We start from the raw sequence: 13,470 nt of genomic DNA, 5'->3' as shown, positions 1-13,470 counted from the left end.
CCAACAGACAGGAAGGTGGTGGCGTGTATCTATCCCTCAGGGGCTGAAAGAAACGTGTTGAAGGGAGTGATGGAGATGGCTTCTATAAAAGCTTTTCAGAGAATTGTCACAAGTTGATTTGCAGCTTGCTGTGAGGTGCCAGCAAGTTGGTCCCAACTCCCCATGACCCTGAGACAACAGAATAGAACCTTGTCCAGTTCTGCAACCATCCTCACAACTGTCTGTGTTCGAGCCCCGGAGTGGCAGCCGCTGTGTCACCACGTGAACAGGCTTCCTCTTCTCCAATAAACCTTTACTCTACCAAGCACCATATCCTCCACAGACTCTCAAGACAACACGTCAAAAGTACATTTGGGGCGAGCTCTGGTGACCTAGTGGCAAGAAGCTGCACTGCAATCCCAAAAGTACACGGTTTGAATCCACCAGATGCTCTGCTGGAGAAGGAGGAACAATCTCCTCCTGTCCCAGTCAGATCCGGTTTGACGGTACACACAACACACACAATTTTTTTTTAAAAAAAGTACATTTGGTGATGTCTCGCCATTGTCACTTCTAAAGACATTCTGACAGCACTTCTTTCAAGACAGAGTTGTTTGTCGTTCTGGCAGTCTGTATTATTGTCAATGTTTTTCATCAACTCCAACACAACACATCTATTCCTCTCCTGTCTTCCTCATCCACTGTCCAGCTCTCCTATGCACTTGAGGTGATTGAAAAATGCCATAGCTTTGTCTGGCCATGCCTTAGTCCTCAAGGTGGCATCCTTGCTCAGTACCACTTTAAAGTGTTCCCTGGAAGCAGATTTGCCCCGTGCAATACGACCTTGGATTTCCTGACTGCCACGTCTGTGGACATGGATTGTGGATCCAAGTGAAATGAAATCCTTGACGATGCCAGTCTTTTCTCTATCATGTTGGTGCTTATTGATCTGGCTGTGAGGATTTTCATTTTGAATTCTCGGGCGAGGGCAGCAGGCTCTGCCCTGAAGCTTCTGTCATGGGTCTGGCTTCAGACTGAGAGGCCTTGGGTGTTCAGGCCTCTGGCTGCTCCTTAAGAAGCACGTGGCTCTGGCCCTCGCTCATGTCATTCTTCTGGAGCCCAAGGAGCATGGTTCTGTGTCTTCCATTCCTCTTGGCAGTACAAATGGTCTCCCATCTCCCTCTCCCTCTCTCTCACAGCTCTGATCTGCGACAATGACTCCGTCTGCAATGGGAGATGAGCTGGGCAAAGAACACAGAGCTGGCTTTCCAGAGCACTCACAGCCTCAAAGAGTTGGATTTATTTCTAATTTTGTTTGATCGTTTGTTTCTTCTTTATACTCGCTTAGAATGCTCTTTAAAATAAAAAGATAGTGAGACTTCATCTTAAATACCTTGGGCTTTCTTTCAGGAGGGGCCAGTTCCTTGAGGAAGACATCATGGTTGGTAAAATAGGGGGTTAGGGAAGGAGAGGAAGCCCCACAGGAAAGTGGTTGGCACAGGGCTTCCACAGTGGATTTGCACACAGCAGAGATTGTGAGGATGGCACAAGATCAGGCAGGTTTGGTTCTTCTGAGCGCAGGGACACTGTGACTTGATGGTACCAACAAAAGCAGGAGGCTGGACTTTATGAAGAAGAATGTGGCATTAGGATTGGAGGGAGACTCATCAACAACCTGCGTTACGGAGATGACACTATCTTACTTGCTGAAACTGAGGACCTAAAGTTTTTGCTGAAAAAGGTCAAGGACTATAGTCTTCAATATGGATTAAAGCTCAACATCAGGAAAACAAAGATTCTCACCAGTGGGCCAATTGGCATCATCATGATAGATGGAGAAAAGATTGAGATTAGTAACAATTCCAGCTTGCTCAGTTCCACAATCAAGACTCGTGGCGTCAGCAGTCAGGAAATTAAGATTTGTTGCATAGGGAAAGTCTGCTGTCAGGGACCTCTCCAAAGTGCTAAAGTGTAATGATGTCAGTCTAGGGACTAAGGTGCACCTGATCCAGGCCATGGTCTTCACAAATACTTGTTATGCATCACACAGCTGGACAATGACTAAGGATGACAAAAGAATTGATGCATTTGAGTTGTGGTACTGGAGTATTGAACACCATGCACTGCCAAGAGAACTAACAGGTCTATCCTAGAGAGGGTGAAGCCAGGTTGCTCTGTGGAGGCAAAGATTTTGAAGCTCCATCTTACATACTTTGGGTATGTTGTAAGGAGGACCCAGTCCTTGGAGAGGGACATCATGCTTGGGAGGGTGGAGGGACAGCGCAGGAGAGAAAGACCCTGGATAAGATAGATTGACTCAGTGACGGTGGTAATGGGGCAGGTGTGTTGAAGACAATGATACTGGCTCAGGATAGGGCAGGCTGTAGATCTACTGTTCATAAGGATGCTATGGGTTGTGGTCAACCCAACGGCACATAACAACAAAACCAACTGCAACACTTTTCAAAGCTTATAATAATGAATGTACATCACTTGTCTCAGCAGAAGGACACGTTGCCTGTGTTTTCATATGATTTAAAATATTGTGATAGACTTTCTGTTGCTTAGAGCAGTTTTAGGTTTACAGAAAAAATTGTGCAGAAGGTCTAGAGGATTCTCATCTACTTCATCCTCCCACCCCGGAGCCCTTGCACTATCATCCTGCGTTAGCGTGCTATGTTTGCTACTGCTGATAAACCACTACTGACACTGTGTCGTTCACTAAGGCCCATATCCACCAGGATCCTTCAATGAGTCTGAAAAACGCAGAATGGTGAGCGCCCATCATCACGCTGTCACAATTTCTGTCCTCTTACAGCGCCCTCTGTTTGGCAGTTTAATGGTTTGTTTTGGGTTTTTTTTTAAGTAGCATAGAAATCAGAATTGATCCAATATGAGTGAGTGGTTGGGAAGAGAAAGGACATGTGGACCCTGTGGCTTCCAGAGACCATCCTTTACGGACACTGTATGGACACTGTATCCACTTTCCAGCTCTCACTGTGTGTGTAATGGGCCTCCGGTGGAGGGTGAAAGGGCAGGAAAGAACCCCTGGCAGGGAAAATGCCTTAACTGGTAACACCAAGCCAACAGTTTACATGGGCTTCTCCCGGGCGCTCCCTTCCCCCGCAAGCTCCCTCCCCTGTGCCCCTCTCCCCTGCGCAACCCCTTCCCCACTCCCTCCCTCACCTGAGCACTTGCAGGCTGAGCAGGGCGACATAGGACTTAGCATTATATGTGTCACTCTCCTGAACACCTCTTGGAGGTTAACCTGCAGCCATGCACTGAGATGGGTGAGGACAACGGCCCTGCAGTTTCCAGTCCCTTCCATATGCATCCCAGTGCTCTGAAGTGCCAGTCAGGGATCCACTGCTCATCAAAGGAACATGTAACTGATATGACCCAGGTAGGTCTGGAAACACTAGCACTTAACGTGTGTGAAACCTTGTGGGATTGGCTTGGAACAGTGCCCAACACATGATGTTGCTGTTATTGTTGTTAGGTGCCATCAAGTTGTGTATGACTCACAGCAATCCAATAAACAACAGATCTAAACCCTATCCCATCCTGTGGGTTCTCCTTGTCCGTCAGTCTATTGCTGCAGTCGCTGTGTCAATCCATCTTGTTGAGGGTCTTCGTTTCTTTTTCTGACCTTTCCAGGCATGATGTCCCTCTCCAAGGAATAGCCTCCCCCTGTTTACCAAACACCAAACCCACCGAGGTCAAGTTCATTCTGATTCACAGCAACCCTGCTTCTTCAAGGAAAGAAACTACAGGACAACAGGCGACTTTAAGCCATTGGATTTTCTTTTAGTAGTTATGAACTTTATCCACTGTGCCACCAGGGCTTACTAATTATCTCGCCTGCCTCAGTTTGTCTCTTCTGACTGTTTAAAAGCAATCCTGGTATTCACCCATCCATAAACATTCAAGGAGTCCTGGCATGTTGCGTCAGCAACAAGGATCAGCAGTTCAAATCCACCAGCTGCTCCTCTGGAGAGAGCCGGGCAGTCTTCTTTTGTTAAAATATACACCCTCAGAAACCCAATGGAGGGTCGCTATGAATCTGGACTGACACAACTGCAGTGGGGTTGTTTGACCCACAGTTACTTATGTGGCTCCTAACCCAAAGGTTGATAGTTCAATGCTGCCAGTTGCTCTGCAGCAATTCTATATGGCAGTCTATTTTTATAAGGCTTCACAGCTTTAGAAATCCTGGGGACAATTTTATTCTGTAATGTCACTATGCCCTGGAATCAGTTCCACGGTAGTAGGGTCTGGGGTTTTTTTAATGAGTTAATGAGCAGCCTGAGGGTGGCAGGTGCGGGTAAGCAGTTTCGGGGAGGGGAGGGCAGGGCAGCCTCTGCAGATGCCCAGCAGGAGGCTGAGGGCACCTTTGCAGGCCACTGCAGCTTCTGAAAGAGCCGGCAGAGGGGGTCAAGCAAGGAGGCAACTATCAGTTAGTTCAGTGATCATATTTCTTAATGAAAGAACCAGAACACACAATCTCTCTTCTGTGGTTGCTGCTTCACGAATTAATTTGATCAAATAGTTTGCATACATACAAGAATTAAATTGAACTTAGTTGCTCAATTTTTCAATTGGCTTTCCTGGTGAAATTTCATTTTATGAGGTCTGGAGCACATAAGCCAAAAACTAACCCATTGCTGTTAGTCCACTCTGGCTCATGGTGTCCCTGCCAGAGAGCGTCACACCACCCCATCGGGGTCCCAAGGCTGTGGTCACTGTGGACGTAGGTGGTCACATCTTTCTCTTTGCAAATCTTTTAGTGGGCTCGAATCCCTGACCTTAAGTAACCAAGAGCTTTATCAACTTTGACTCCAAGGCTCCATCTGGGAGCATACAAAAGCTAGAAATGAAGAACCCAGCATGTTCTCTCGAAGGAAGAACTTGAATATTGCAGAGTCCATCCCTAACTTAATAAACAAGACACTTAGATCTAGAAAAGCAAAACAAACTTACAGCTTTGAATCAGTTCTGATGCACAGCAACCCTCCATAAGGTTTCTGAGGCTGTAAATCACCCAGAGAAGACGGCCCGCCTTCCTGTGGGCGGATCGGGATGCACAGCACTAGCAGCACAACATGCTGTGGATGAGATTGTAAAGCAAAAGTTAACAGTAAGCGCTTTAGTTGTTCCGCTGACCTCACATCGCTGGAAAGGCCTGTGTAACCTGTGCCTCTGTCTCTTCCTGCAAGTTCTCCACAATGAGCAAGCCCCAGCTTCTCCTCTCATTCAGTTTACTGCCTCTGAAAACCCACTAGAGGGTCAGCTATGAGTTGGTTCAGACTCGATGCCACATAACAAGCTTTCTTGCTTCTGAAAAATCCAAGTGAACTGAAAATCCGGTGTGTGCCCCTCTGGCTTTCCATTGCTTAGAGCCGATACAACCTTGTTTGCTTACCTGGCTGTTTGAGTGTTTGGTGAGCTTCCTGCTAACAGGGATGTTTTATTCCTCTGTGTAGCTTGAACACCTAGGACACAGCTGATTCTCAGTAAATGCCTCTTGCTGTGGGGTGCCATGGAGTGGAGATCCAGCTCCTGGTACACCATAGAACTGCCCCCGCGCCCCCCCCTGCCCTGCATCTCCCCGGCCGTAAATCTTTACAGAAGCAGATTGCCTCCTCTTGCTCCCGCTGAGCACCTGGTGGATTTGAACTGCCAACCTTTTGGTCAGTGCCAAAACTGAACCACAGGGCCACCAGAGCTCCTTAAAAAACTCACTGCCCCCATCAACAAGTGAATGGATAGAGCAGCTCTGGTATATTCACACAATAGAATGCTATGGGACCTACAGCGTCCCTTTACAGCAGGAAGTAGCTAAGAGAATACGCCATCCCCTTTTCCCTATGAATCAGGGTGAAGTCTCTCTCAAGGAGGGGTGATAGGGAATGGCAAAGGACACACTGACAAAGGAGATTAATCAGAACTGGCTTTGACAAGCACTGTGGCAATTGGACAATTAAAACAGACTTTCAAGGGGGGGGAAAGAAGAACGAACTGGGGAGGAGGGTAGAGAAAATAGTGCAATAATGAAGGAATGAAAACCAACTTTTCTACAAACTTGTGTTAAAATCACAGCTTTAAAAAAAAGAAAACCAAGGAACTCATGACTTTTTATGCAAAATAGATGACCCTGGAGGACATTATGCTGAGTGCAATATCTCAGTCACAAAAAGACAAATATTGCATAGGGCCTCTGTTGTAAAATGGGACTGACATCAGGGTTGAGGAAAGACAGAAGAGATGGGGAGGAATGATGTATATTGCATTGAAACAGATAAGGGAGAGAACTGTTTAAAAGGGACAGATTGGGTATTCTTGTCATTACAGAAGTCCAGAGTGAAGGCTGCATAGTGGAGTGGACTTGGGAGCAGGGACTGCATAACAATGAAAGAGTCTTTCTTTTTCTTTTTAATGAGAAGAGTGAATCGAGCAGAGTGGGTGGGTTGAGAGAAAAGTGCAACAGTGAATCACTGGAAACCCTAAGTCTTTGTAGACTTTTATTAAAATTCATTTTTTAAAAAAACGCTCATTGCCATGGAGTTGACTCCAAGTCGTAGTAACAGAGCAGAACTGCTCCCAGGCTTTCCACGCTGCCCATCGTCACAGAAGCAGCCAGCCCCATTGCTCTCCCAGCAGATGGCTGAAATTTGAAACTGACGACTCTCCAGTTAACAGCCACACTCTTGATCACTAGACCATCGTTGCTCCTCAGAGCCACCACCGCCACCGCCAACTGATTCTGATTCATGGCAATCCTCTGCTGGCTTCCCAAGGCTGTAAATCTTTATGCAGCTCTTTCTTCCAGGCAGCAACTAATGGATTCGAACTGCTGACCTCCCAATTAGGAGCACCACATATTACACACTTTGCCACCACAATATGAAGTACTGAATGAAAACAGCAGAATCTCTAACTGCGAGTCAAGAGAGGTAAACCGAGGCATGTTGTTGTTATGCCCATTGAGTCAGAACTGATTCACAGCTGGCCCTCTAGTGGGTTCTCAGAAGCAGTTAATCCCATGAGAGGAAATTGCCCATCTTTCTCCCACAGCACAGCTGGTGGATTTGAACTGTGTGCCTTTAGGTTGGCAGTGCAGTTCCTTGCCGAAGGAGCTCTCTAAACCAAAGCATGGCATGGAAAAGACTATTCACGGGCCTGAGAGAAGTCCAACAATTAAGTGTCAAATATGGTTCAGTGTTCCAAGCAGGACAGTGGCCAAGAGTTCCTACTGCTGAAGAAAACTTCATGGAGGATATGAGATCTGGACTTGGTAACTAAAGAAAGAGGAAGCATCGGGAAGACATGTGGGCACTTGAATTTTTCAGGATTTTTCAGGGTTCCTGCGGCGCTGCCTCGGCTTCTCACAGCAGCTGCCTCCTCAGATCATCCTTGATTCCACCTTTACCTGCCCACCTTACAACCCTCTCCTGCACTTATCTGCTTTCCAGCGCAACTTGTAGTATCAGAGGTCCTGAAGACAGTCCCACCTCAGTGTCCTCTCCCTTCCTTTTGGCCACTCTCCTGGCATGTGAGGTTACCGAAGCTGCTGCTCAGGAAAAACCAGGCTGTGTGGTAATTAGGTCATAGGAAGGCCTGAAATCGGAGATTCCACTGGAGATGAGGCTAAAATTCACAAGGAGGGACTGGGCTTTGCTCAAGAGCAGCTGCGGGGGACACTGGGGAGGTTGAACCCCCGCAGAACAGCGCTGGCACGGCCTTTTTTAAAATGTTTTGCCTCCACTGGGTTTTTGAAGCATTTGTTTTCTATCCTCGAATCCTTCAATAGCTGTCTAATTGTTGCTTCCATTTCCCGGGTTCTAAGGGGTTTCCAGCCAGTTCTTCCCAGCTCATTAACTGACTGGCCTTCGCATTAACAGCCCCTCCATTGGGGGTTGCCTTGGAGACAAAGCTTCCTGTAGGTAATCCAAGATTATCTAGCTCTTTATCCTGCATGTGACCCTTAATTACTTGCTACATTAGAATGGTTTTCTGAAAATCACAAGTGGAGGTTAATATGTTCTTCCAGAGCTGGTCAAGCTGAGATGACACCAAATTCACTGGGAATTCAAGTGACGTGATCCCTGAAGGCGTCTCTTTGAGGAAGAAGACGAACTCTCCCCTGGGAGGCGTACCCCTCCCCACAAAGACCTGTCACTCACTGCCCCTCCTCTGGCTTTTCGAGTTGTGGTTTAATCTTCTGGGGACAATTCACTGTGTCAATATTGAGCAGGTTCATTCTGGTACTGGGTCTGCCTCTCTTAGCGTTGGGTAACCAGTAGTGCTTTCAATTCATGACACACTCACATTATAATTGCCAATGTGTAATGCTTACTCTTTGCATTTACACGATGGTAAGACTTCATGAACCTATTGGGGACACGCAAGGACACTGGAGAGGAAAGATGATCAGGAAACAAATAAATAGTTTTGGGGAAAATATCGGGGCACTAGAGTGGCCTTCTAACATTTTTTTTTTGTGTGTGTGTGTGTACCATTGAGTCAGAACCGACCCACAGCTGAACCTTCAGCGAGTTTTCAGAGGCAGTTAATTGCATGGGAAGAGAATGCCCATCCTTCTCCCATGGAGCAGCTGGTGAATTTGAACCATGTTCCTGCAGGATAGCAGTGCAGCTTCTTGCCAATAGACCACAGGCCTTTAAAGGAGATCAGTAGAAAGGTGAGATACTTAGAATGCACCTAATGAGTTGCTGTTAGGAGCCATCAAGTGAGGATGACTCACAGAGATCCTCTGAACAACAGACCTGGACCTTGGCCTACCTTGTCCCATCCTCATCATCTATGACATTAGACTCCATTGCCTCAGACACTGTATAAATCCACCTCACAGAGGGTCTTATTCCTTTTCAGGGAAGCACCTCCAACAACATGCCTCTCAAATGCTTACTGGAAGTAATGCCTAAAAAGATGCAGGCATTAACTGAGAAGTATCTTGAAAGTGTGTATTTACCATCACTTTTATGTGGCCTTGAGCTTGTCCCAACTCAAAGGGGAACAATCTGCTCCAGCAAAGGTCACAGTCTAGGAGGCAGTCCAACTCTGTCCTGTTTGCTGTGAGTCACACTTTGCATTACAAGGTGTTTCTTCCTCTAGAGTAGAGCAAAGCAACCAAGTGAAGCTTCAGAAGTTAAAAAAAAACAACAACAACACACACACAACCTCAAAAAACTAGAGCTACCTTAAAATTTTCAGTTTTGTAAATTGTTCTTCAGTATGGATTGAGGCTCAATGTGAAGAAGACACAGATTCTCACCACTGGACCAATTGGCAGCATCAGGATGGAGGGTGAAGAGATTGAGATTGTTCACAGCTTTAATTTGCTTGGCTCCACAGTCAACACTCTTGGCACCAGCCAGGAAATAAAAAAAAAAACATATTGAGATGGGAAAGTCTGCTGTTAGGGACCTCTCCAAAGTGCTGAAGAGCAATGGTGTCTCTCTGGAGACTAAGGTGCGTCTGATACAGGCCATGGTCTTTGCAATCACTTGTTATGCATCAGAGAGTTGGACAATGACTAGGAAGGACAGAAGGAGAATTGATGCTTTTGAGCTGTGGTGCTGGAGAAGAGTATTGAATGTACCATGGACTGCCAAGAAAACAGATTCATCCTGGAGAGGGTTAAACCAGGCTGCTCCTTGGAGGCAAGGATTCTGAAGCACCATCTGACATACTTTGGACATGTTGCAAGGAGAGACCAGTCCTTGGAGAGGGACGTCATGCTTGGGAAGGTGGAGGGACACTGCAGGAGAGGAAGATCTTCAGTGATTTGGATTGATTCAATTACTGGGGTAATGGTGGTAGGTGTGTCAGAGACAATAAGATTGGCACAGGAGAGAGAAGGGTTTAGGGCTGTTGTACATAGGGTTGCTATGAGTCACAGGTGACTGACTCGAAGGCACATAACAACAACAACAACAACAATAACATTTATATTGTGGTATAATCTGCCAAATTTACACATGAGTATGGAGCTAGTATTTTCTCTGCCCATTTCTGTGCCTTTTGTCTGACTCTAATATACCCACTTGTACCTTAAAGTTGGCTGTTATTGATAATGTACGGTTGGGTATGCAATGGTCTAACAGTTGTGCAGCTCTCTGTGTCTTCCTTTTCTTTAGTAACATGACGCTCATCACCCCTTATTTTATGTAGCCTTTCCCATCACTCAAGTTTGCCTCTATTATCTAATTACTGATTTGACTTTCCTTCCTGTTCTCCACTCCCACCCTTAACAACCATCAAAGAATGTTTCATTCTGTTTGTATACTTTTCCTTGCTGTTACTACAAAGATTCTCACCACTGGACCAGTTGGCAGCATCAGGATGGATGGTGAAGAGATTGAGATTGTTCACAGCTTTAGTCTGCATAGCTCCACAGTCAACACTCTTGGCACCAGTAGCCAGGAAATTAAAAGGTGTATTGCAATGGGAAAGTCTGCTGTTAGGGACCTCTCCAAAGTGCTGAAGAGCAGTGGTGTCTCTCTGGAGACTAAGGTGCGTCTGATACAGGCCATGGTCTTTGCTATCACTTGTTATGCATCAGAGATTTGGACAATGGCTAAGGAGGATAGAAGGAGAATTGATGCCTTTGAGCTGTGGTGCTGGAGAGGAGTATTGAGGGTACCATGGACTGCTAGGAAAACAAACAGATTCATCCTGGAAAAGGTTAAACCAGGTGTCTCCTTGGAGGCAAGGATTCTGAGGCTCCGTCTAACATACTTTGGACATGTTGTAAGGAAAGACCGGTCCTTGGAGAAGGACATCATGCTTGGGAGGGTGGAGGGATAGCGCAGGAAGGGAAGGCCCTCTATGAGGTGGATTGATTCAGTGACTGGGGTAATTAGGATGGGAATGTTAGAGACAGTGCAATTGGCACAGGACAGAGCAGAGTTTAGGGCTGTTGCACATAGGGTCGCTATGAGTTGCAAGCGATTCGACGGCACATAACAACAACAACAATATCAGGATTGGAAGAAGACTGCTCTATGCAGATGACACAACTTTGCTTGCTGAAAGTGAAGAGAACTTGAAGGGTTTGCTGCAGAAGTTTAAGGATTACAGTCTTTATAATGGATTATATCTCAACATCAAGAACCCAAAAATGCACACCACTAGGTTAATAGGCAACATCGTAATAGATGGAGAGAAGACAGAAGTTGTCATCTAATTCATGTTGCTTATATCCATAAAAACACCCTTGGCACCAGCAGTCAAGAAATCAAAAGAGGTATTCTTGTTGTTATATGCCATCAAGCCACCTGCAACTTATAGCAACCACTATGTACAATATAGCTGTAAGCCCTGTCCTATCCTAAGCCAATCTCATTGTCTCTGACACACCTACCCCAATTACTTCAGTTACTGTGTCAGTCCATCTCATCTGGGGTTTTCCTTTCCTGTGCTGTCCCTCCACCCTTCCAAGCATGATATCCTGCTTCAAGGACTGGTCCCTCCTGGCAACATGCCCCAAAGTAGGTGAGACAGAGTTTCAAACTCCTTGCCCCCAGGGAGTAGCATGGTTTCACCCTCTCCGGAACAGACCTGTTTGTTTTCTTGGCAGTCCATGGTATGTTCAATCCTGTTTTTGAGCTCCATAACTCAAAGGCATTAATTCATCTTCTGTGATCCTTAGTCATTGTCCAGCTCTCTGCTGCATAGCAAGTAATTGCAAAGACCATGACCTGGATCCGAATGGTTGGAACCCACTAAAGCCTCCAAAGGAGAAAACAGGCAGCCTCCTCCCCATGTGATGTCCATCCTTGGAAACCCACCAGAGAGGGTCAGCTATGAGTTGATTTAGACCTGATTGGGCGCCGGTGGGGTGGAGGGGAGGGGAGAGAAGAGAGGGAAGAGAGAGAGAGATGGAGAGAGAGAAATTTCTGTTTCCAACTTTTTCAGGCGGTGCTATTTTTCCACAGTGGTTGCACCATTTTACAGTCCCCCCAGCAGTGTGTGCCACCCTTACCTTCTCTGAAACACTCAAGCCCATTGCTGAATTCACTGCGTCAACTCATCTCATTTGGGTCTCCCTCTTCTCCACTGACTACCCCCTGATATTTCCAAGAATGTGTCCCTTTCCAATGTAGCCTCACCTAGCTACATGTCCAAAGTATGAAAGATGAAGCTTTGCCATCTTTGTCTCCAAGGAGAACTCTGGTTGCATCCTCCCCAAGACATATTTATTTGTTCTGTTGGCAATCCATGGACTATTCAGTCCTCTTCTCCAGCACCACAACTCAGAGGCATCTCTGCTTCTTCTTCTTCTGTCATCCTTACTCATTGTACAGCTCTCCTATTGGTAGCAGGTGACTGAGAAGACCATGACCTGAATTAGGTGCATCTTAGTCTTCAAACTGATATCATTGCTCTTCAGTACTCTGGCTCATGGAGAACCATAAATCCATTTTCAACTTGAAGAATGGTCTGGACCCTGAAAAGACATTTAGCAGGACAGGCAGGAAGCTGGGAAATCAATGCAAAATAAGAGAAAATTATGTAGGCATGCACCCCCAAGGGAAGTGCTTACTCAGAGCCCAAGTCACAGAATGAAATGAAGAACAAAGTCTAAAACGAATTCGAGTCATAGTGCTTAATATTTTCAGATTAAAAAAAACACATTTGTGGAGATCATGAAGACTTTACATGTATTATATATTAATACATATTTAATCTTTTTCTAAGTGAGGGGAAAAGTGCCTCTTTAAAAAGGAAAATCAGTATGCAGTAATCATTACATTCCAGACTGATCCTAGGAACGCCTAAGGCCTACTGGTCTCTGTTCAGAGCACATAAAGCTTTCAACCAAAACTAAACAGAAAACAGGCCTACTTCCAGGAACTATTGCCAGGAGTTCAAAACTTCTATTAGAAAATTCCTGGCATTGTTGTTTGAGGGAGGTGAAGGTTGGTTGACAAATCCGTAGTCATTTCTAATCTACAACAGTCTCGAATGTTCAAAATCCCTAGCTCTAAAAAAGATGCAAATCGAAACAACTATGAGATATCATCTCACCGAGTAAGAATAGCAAAATTTAACAGAACAGCAAACATCAAATGCTGGTGAGGTTGTGGAGAAACTGGAACCCTTATTAACTGTTGGTGGGAGTGTAAAATGGTGCAACCACTATGGAAGGCTGTACGGTGCTTTCTCGAAAAGTTACAAATAAAATATCATTTAACCCAACAATTCCACTACTAGGAATATACCCTACAGAACCACCCAAGCAGATACATGCACACTCATGTTTATTGTGGCTTTGTTCACAATAGCAAAGAGTTGGAAACAACCCAAGTGCCCATCAACAAACGAATGGATAGAGAAGCTCTGGTACAGTCACACAATGGAATACTATGAATACTATGCTGTACTGAAAAATAAAGAACTCATGAAAGAGTATACAAAATGAGTGACCGTGGAGGACAGGCTGAGTGAAATATCTCAGTCACAAAA

The sequence above is a fragment of the Elephantulus edwardii genome, unplaced genomic scaffold (genome assembly GCF_000299155.1).
Source record: "Elephantulus edwardii isolate Elephantulus edwardi_28Jun2011 unplaced genomic scaffold, EleEdw1.0 scaffold00118, whole genome shotgun sequence".
Classification (NCBI taxonomy): domain Eukaryota; kingdom Metazoa; phylum Chordata; class Mammalia; order Macroscelidea; family Macroscelididae; genus Elephantulus; species Elephantulus edwardii.
This window is presented reverse-complemented; position numbering follows the sequence as displayed.